The following is an 8,455-nucleotide window of genomic DNA, read 5'->3' as shown; positions in this document are numbered from 1 at the left end:
TCCTTTTGCAGAATTTACGTTCCACACGTCTAGACAGACATTTAGCTAGTACTACTGCCAACTGTGACTAAAAGATACACGATAAACAATTATGTAGCGGTGCTCACTGCTGCGCGGTGAGGAGCGATATCTGTCCGGCCGACTCTGAAGTTTCCTTGTACCGTGTACCGAGCGCAGTGACCGTGCAGTGACCGTGCAGTGTTGACAACAGTGCCTCAGACATAACGCGCGCTAAAAGGCGACCTTTTATGGCTTTCAGCTGTGTGTCATACACGTGTCCTCCCTTCCCAGCTACTAGCTAGGTCACTATAGTGGGCGTCTGCATGGGACTGCAATCAACACTGCATGCGTCTGCATGGGGCGACATTCTATAGCGGTAGCTTGCGCGCGTTCTGTGAAAGAGGTTATCTATGGAGATTAGAGGGGATTGAGCATACGGAACTATTTACCAGGCACAAATCTGATTGGTTTACTAATAGGTACGAAGTATAGCTCGTAAAGTATAGAGATGTCCGCTAATTAGCTAACTATTCTAAAGTTGTGTGAATCGCTAATATTAAACAAGGCAGCGGTTAACCGTTTGATCTTTTAGTGACTGGTGAGCGGTGAAAGATTGAATCCAACTAAAAATTTACAACTGTAGTTGCAGACAGTTTGAAGGAACACATGCATGCATGGTCTACAAACTTGTTTGGTGCAGCCGACTTATTGTCTTTTCATTTTGTTTCTGCTTGCTAGAGAGGAAGAGAGGAACACTTAGCTAGAGTGCATCATGCAGTCACTGTCTGTATAGCTATTATCCCACGGTAAAACGGTCGCGTACGTACGTTGCGTACGAATTAACTGTAAAGCCGCGCGTTCAAACTAGGCGAGTCCGTTCCGTCAAAAGACAGTGGCATAGTGTGAATGCGTTCACGCTACGCGACGTGACGGACAGGATAAATTCAGTTCTGTCAAAACCGCACGTCGTCTCCGTTTGAGATTGAGTAGCTGACCAGTCAGAGCAAAGGGCCTATAACCCAATTAGCTCATGTGAGTATCCCGTATACTTTCTGAGGACAATGACCGACCTATTTAGGCTTCTTTTTTTCTTGCTTCTTTAGAGAGCTACAGCACACACAAACAACAACAACAACAAACTTTCCTTTTTCCTATCAAGAAAATAAAAGTTACGTACTTGGAGTGCGCTACAAATTGCGTCAACGTTTGACAAAACGAACCTGACCGCAAACGTTACGGAACGGAACGGACTCCGTCACATATGTGAACTCAGCTTAATTAAAAACTTTTTTAATTAAAAATAGATTATACTATATATATTTAAATATATTTACAGACGAACAGAAAGTTGCTAGCTGACTGACTGATGGGCTTGCTTGGCGGCAGTTCTAACTATTTACACGGAGATAAATTGTGGGAGTATAGAGACTTGCGTATACTGTAACGTCATTAAAATCTGGAGAGCCATTTAGAAAATCCGAGTGGTAAATATCTACATGGTCTATAGAGTTGCAAGTCTGTTCTATAGCTTGCATGCACTCATTGTTGTCAAGAAGAGATGGTGGTATGTATTGTCTCTCAATTATCGCACAAATTCTATGTCCTCTAGTGGTTACAGCGACGAACCTAGTCACGTGTTGGAAATGAGCTTCTCCGCCCAGTCTAGTCTCTCGCCTAATTAAAATTGTTTCTCTTGCAATTACCAGTGCTACCGCTTTGACGCAAGAAAAGGTATAGTCTTATCTAACTTAGTGCATGGTAAGTAAAAATTTACTTATGTAAAGTGAGAAGGCAGTCTCACTCTATATATTGGGAGTTAGGCTCATTCATGCTAGTTAGCTAGGAGGTGCCTACATATTAGTACAGTAAATGTGTTGTTTAGAGCAGTCGCGTAAAACACATATCATATCGTAGTATACAATTTAACAGTATGCAAACGTATTTCGTTAGTTTAGTCAAGACGAAACGAGATATCGACGTTTACACAAATGCACTCTTAATTAAACGCTTATATAGTTAGATTGATGACTCTACAGTAACTAGAAAAAATATATTTAGCTACAGTCCGTGGTCCGGGTCCCAAAAAGACGAAGTTGCATTCCACCCACGTGAAGACACACATTTCTTTTTACGAAACGTTAGAGGAATCCATTTAAAGCATTTCTTCACTTGTCCCCTTTCGCGAATGTTGTCCGTTCGGTTGCATTTGCCTATTTTTGGTTCTGACAGCGAGTACACTTTGTACTCCGAGGGCAGACTCTGTTTTCTAGCATTTATAAGCATAACATTAACTTGAAGAAGAAATATATGAGTATTTAGACAGCAGCTATTCAAAACATAACGAGAGACTGGACAAACACGAACAGATTGCGCTCGAGTCTTTGCACTAACGTGCGTTAGCGGGCAATGCTGTTTCTCTTTCCGTCGTCAGCAAAGACTTCTAGTGCGTTTACACTGAGTACCAAGTAGCCTTATATCCTCGTTTGCGAAGTCTTGTTTAAACTCAGCTGTATTCACATCTACGTTCATATCTAGTCAAGCGACTCTGCTAGCTATCTAGATGTACATGTACCATATTTTCGCCTTTATCTTCCAGTGTCCTTGAGTCAAGGCTGCTCTAGTGTGAACGCACCTTCGTTTCACTTCTAACCTTTGTACACGGTATATTTGTACATACTCAAGTAGCATATCCTCACAGGATCTAGATAGAGCAAACACGGATGTTTCTTGTTTCTACAAACGGACTGTCACGTAAAAGGATGTCTACGAGGAGGCGGACATTGGAAGAAATAACAAGGATCTAGACTGATGTAACGCTACTGGAATAAGGATCTAGCTAGGTGATGTAATGCTGCCATATTTACACTAGGTGATACCGCAACAAATAGCTATGTAATGTGGCGTAGGCTGTATGCACTTTATTCTCGTTGTGTTATGTTCTGACTGTTTAAAGCTCGATCGATAGTCCGCAGAGTGATCTTTATTATTGTATAATGTCGACGGTTAGAGAATTAGCTGATGACGAAATGATTGAATACCATGTCGCAAAGGTGTTTCACCCAGACTGGAGCCAGTGTCTTTGCCATTGCACAGACAACACTGGAAACTTGACATCTTTTACCGATGTTAGTTAGAAGACCTTCCAAAAAGTAGCGGAGACACGACAAGATGACGTCTGGCGCCTTCTTAGCAGACACTGGGAGTCTGGTCCCAAAGGATACTACCATCGTGAGTGCTATAAGAAGTATACCCGACCTAGAAAAGCCAAGAAAGTAAATAAGGTAACACTCTCACTACACTTGTATTTTGTTCACATCATGCAATGATTCACTCTTCCTAATTCATAATACTAGTGTCAACTAAACGAGTCCATCGAATCTTCCAAGTTAGATCCTGGTCGTGATGTAGGATCAGAGACAGTAGAGTCTGCAACATTGAATCGAGTGACAAGAGCAACTGCTTCCTCGAGGAATCTGGTCACTGGTTTTGCAATGTGTGTCATATGCCAGAAGCAAAAGAAATGTCAACTAATCGCCGAACGATGGAACCTCTGACCAAATGCGAGCAGATTAAACCGGAAGCTCTTCTTCGTGCCATCGATTTGAGACAAGACGAACGGTTGATCCAATGCTTTGCAGACGACTTTGATGCTGTTGCATCAGATGTGGTGTATCACCGATCGTGTTGTAGGCAATACACCAATCCAAGAGCTTTGAAGTACCTCGGAGACTCTCCCGTGGAATGTAATCTACACGAAGGCCTTTAACACACTGTGTGCCAATATAGAACCTCTACTGTTTTCAAGTAAATTTGTCCGCACAATGGTAGACATTTTCTCCGACTACAACACATTGTTAGGGAACAGTGGCATAGAAAATGCTAATTACCGTACTGAGAAACTGAAGCATCGTTTGCGTCACCGTTTCAGTGATGTCATACAATTCTACAGGCCGGATGGCTTTGGTATGCCAGATGTTGTGCGCTGTCCCAATACTCCTATTTCCGAGGTAAGCAATTTTGTACATTTAAGAGACGACAATAGTGGGGTGCCTCTCAGTCAGAGTTCTGTGGAAGACTTTGACAGTGCTACATGCAGCTCACCACTTCCATCTGGTCCACAACACGTGTTAACATCAACTTGTCAACGAGAGCTGTTTCACACAGCAATGCTTATTCGCGAGAGCATTTTAGATATTCGCAACAATTTGCCTTGGCCACCACGAGCGACGGATTTGCTTGAACGTGGTATGGAATTACCTGTGCATCTTTACAATTTTTGTTGTTGAGTCATAGGTGGAGAGGATGGCAATTTTTGACTTTAGCTCATCTGACACCGTCGACGTTTCCGAAAGAGTCGCTCGTCAAGTCTCTTCTATAGGACAAGACATTGTTTATTGCACCGGTAAAGGCTCAGTAAAACCACCTAAGCACTTGACCTTGCCAATGGCGTTTCGACATTTGACTGGGAGTGCGCAAGTGATAGGGTTACTCAACAGGTTTGGACACGGCGTGGCATACAGTCAGGTCCTAGAACTTGACACTGCCTTAGCAGTAGCTAACGTGTCTGAGGAAAAATGCTGCGACAGTTTTATTCCTCAAAATATCGACTTATCTCGTCCTGCTATCTTCTGTTATGACAACAATGACTTGCAGGAAGAAACTTTGGCTGGGTCGGGAACCACCCATTGTACCAATGGTATTATTGTTCAGCGTTCGCTTCCTGACTCGGAAGTCCTAATGTGTAGGCAGAGCAAGCCTGCAGAGCAGTCTATGCATAGTTGCAAACGACAACGGTCTTTTCACGTATATTCTGGTGATGCCTTCACTTACAGCGGTGGACGACGTTGTGGACCCGCGGTTACCAGCACTGAAATACCGGATCAGATTTTTGGCGTACGCAGGACTCCAAGGAGTGCGGAGGAGTTGGCATTTGTCATGGCTCGTCTATCATCCACGTGTAGTCAAATTATTGGTCGTGATTCAGACAGCCCTCAAACTGTTTCTGGCTGGTCAGGGTTTAATGTGATTCTTCACGAGCACGACATTCATTCTCGTTCAATTATCGGGTAGTTACCGGTTATCAATGCGTCGCCAACTGAACTTGCAACTGTTTGTAAACTTTTGAAACAGTATATCGCCAAAGCTGATCGAATTCATCAAGAGTCTGCGATTGTTACACCAGACCAAGCTATTTATGCAAAGGCTAAGGAAATGGTCTGGAAAAATCCGGATGATTACAAAAGAATTGTACTAAGGATGGGGCATTCCACATTTGTACTACGTACTTAGCTGTCATAGGTAAAAGGTACGTTGACACCGGTCTTAGAGATATCATCATTGAATCTGGGTTGGTTGGTTCAAGTGCCGTAAATGGTAAAAATTGATAACACGGCTTTTCCGTAGATTATCCTACTATTAAGAAATTGTTTAATCTGTGTGTAGGTGTAATATCGGGAAAGCACTACAACCGTGCTATGCGCGTCCACAAAGTCTTATACGAAGCATTTCAACGCTTAAGCTGGCAAGCGTTTGGAGACTCTACTAGCCTACCCGATCGACGGGTCCTTTTAGAGCTGCGTCCGTCACTGCAAGAGTTACGACCGAGCCCCTCAAAGACCAATTATGTAGAAATTATGTCTTCAATACAGTTTCAATGTATACAGTCTGCGTACATGAAGTTCACCGATTTTGATCGCAGACAGACGGCAGCGTTTTGGATGTCGTACTGCTATATGATTGAACTACTGCTGCAGTTTGTTCGTTCCACTCGGATTGGAGACTGGTCTCTCCACTTTCAGTGCCTTCACGACATGATACCATGGATGTTAGCATACGACAGAACAAACTACTGTCGGTATCTCACTGTCTACTGGTACGACATGGTCTCTCTTGCAGAGACTCATCCGGATGCTCACGCTCTGTTAGAAGCAGGAGAGTTTGCTGTCCAAAGGTCTCATAACGTCTTCGCACAAGTACCTGTTGACATCGCCATTGAACAATCTATAAATCGCGATACTAAAACCAGAGGAGGAGTTATTGGTAGTAGTCTGAGATGCGGAGTCGTTCAGAGATGGATCGCCACAGCACATGACCGTGCAGCCATAGCTGCGGCTTGCCACAGTTTGGCTGGCATTTCAAAAGAGTCTGATAGAAGCAAGCGACACAAAGATTTGACGCAAATAAAGCGAGACGAAGATGATGTTCAGAGTGTAATTGGTACGCTTGAATGTTGGTCTAACCCATTTGAGGCGTCAAGCTGCGTTGTGAACATTTCATCTGGAATAATGGCTCCACCTGACGTCGCGAGCGACCTCTTGCAAGCGTACCAAATAGGAAGCACACATGCCGAGAAGTTTGTTCATGAACGCTTGTGTAGTGGAAGTGTTGGATTTTTGGACAAACTGCAAAAAAAGTTAAAGCCGAAACTTTCTCATCGATGGCCAAGACTGTCACAGTCAGACCTAATTCTAGTGTTTTAGCAATAAAGGCTGCCAGGAGCCTCTTTTCACAAATGTTGACAATTTCGACGAGTAGGAATCTTGACTTGCGGATGGTCCTTTCGTTTTCCTTAAGTCCACTGCCATTGAGTTTGGCTTCACCGCAAGGTAATTTGAATAAAACAACCAAGTCTTCTTTACTGTCTCTCTTGGAAAGCTATGGCTCCCCGGTAGAAAACATTGGCAGAGCAGCACTGCTAGTCGACGCAATGGCTACCATTCAATCACTTATTAGGCCTACAGGCACTTTTCGAGATCTTGCATTTCAAATTCTTCGCTCAGTATTAGGCACTCGTGACCACGATCAGCTTTCTCGTGTTGACTTTGTCATAGATCGCTATCCATCTGTATCCATCAAAGACGCAGAGCGCAGCAAGCGTGCCTCTGCCGGCGTTATTGTTTTCCATATTATTAATGCGTCTCAGCGATGTCCAAAGCAGTGGAAGAAGTACCTAAGCTCTGGAAACAACAAGAGTGCTCTGTTGGACTTTTTAGTAAACGAGTGGACTTCTTCTTGCTACAGTAGGATGCTCAAAAACATTAATTTTTACGTTTGTTCCGGAACCGGTTGTGTCCGCTTGACATCTACCGACGGTGAACAGGTATCGCGGTCAGAGGTTCTTGAGCTAACGTGCTCTCATGAGGAGGCAGACACAAGACTCTTCCTACACGCTGCGCACGCTGCACAATCTAGAGAATCAACTGCCATCATCGAATCTCCAGACACTGACGTTGCTGTCATTGGCATATGTGCAACCTCCTTGGATGTTTTTCGTCATGTTCAGTTACTGTGGCTAACGGGTACCAAGGACCGGCGGCGTTTCGTGCATTTGTCGAGGCTAGCCCACGCGCTTGGAACAGAAATATGCAACTCTCTTCCAGGATATCAGGCATTCACTGGTTGCGATACTACGAGTGCATTCTATGGTAAAGGCACAAAGCGATCTTTTGAAATTCTAATAAAAGATTGTACAATTCAGGCAGGCATGGCAGGACTAGGAGTAGCCCCTGAATGCTCATTAGACACTCAAAAAAGTTGCGAATTGTTTGTTTGTCGATTGTATGGACAACAGAACTGCACATCTATTAGTGAAGCAAGGTACAAAATCTTTTGTGCTAAGGCTCCTGCGTGCCAGAACCTCCCTCCAACAACCGATGCCCTGTCACTGTACGTCAAACGGACCATCTACCAAGCCTACATTGGGAAACATGCTCTCCAAGCCTTTCCTGCCGTCGAAAGTTATAATGGACACGGTTGGATTGTGTATGGACAGGAAAAATAGAAATCAAGTGGATGAGCCAGCCCCCAGCACCAGATCTAGATGCAATTCTAGAAGTACTTAACTGCAGCTGCAAAACAGGTTGCAACAGCAATCGCTGCGGTTGTTTTAAAAATGAACTGAAGTGTACAGAAATCTGTCGATGCGAAAATTGCAGTAACTGTGACCGGGGAGAGGACGACACCAATGCTGTAGATATTCATAATGCTCCTATTGATGATGATGACGACGGCGACGACGACGACGATGATGATAGTGATAGTGATGATACTGCTGAGAATTAAGTTAAGATAGCAGCGTATCGTCAGACGGGGGATTTACAGCGTAAATATCACAGCGACATATAGCTGCCGATTTTGAGAGTTTTATGTAAGAAATGTGGTATTACTAAATTATGAATGCAACATTGGGTTGACTTTGGTGTAGAAAATAATTTACTTACTTTCCAAACGTCTTTTGAATGGTACTACGTAGGGTGCAACCTCGAACAACGGACCGTCGGCGCTGCTTAAATTAAAATATTTAATTACAGCTAAACGGACACTTTTCGCAACGGGAGACAAGTGCAGAAATGCTGTACTTGGACATGTCTATCATTTGGTGATAAGAAACTTGTGTCTTCACGAGGGTGGAATGGGACTTGTTTTCTGAAGCCTTTTTTGACCTTGGCCCATGAAC

The sequence above is a fragment of the Corticium candelabrum genome, chromosome 15, assembly GCF_963422355.1.
Source record: "Corticium candelabrum chromosome 15, ooCorCand1.1, whole genome shotgun sequence".
NCBI lineage: Eukaryota > Metazoa > Porifera > Homoscleromorpha > Homosclerophorida > Plakinidae > Corticium > Corticium candelabrum.
This window is presented reverse-complemented; position numbering follows the sequence as displayed.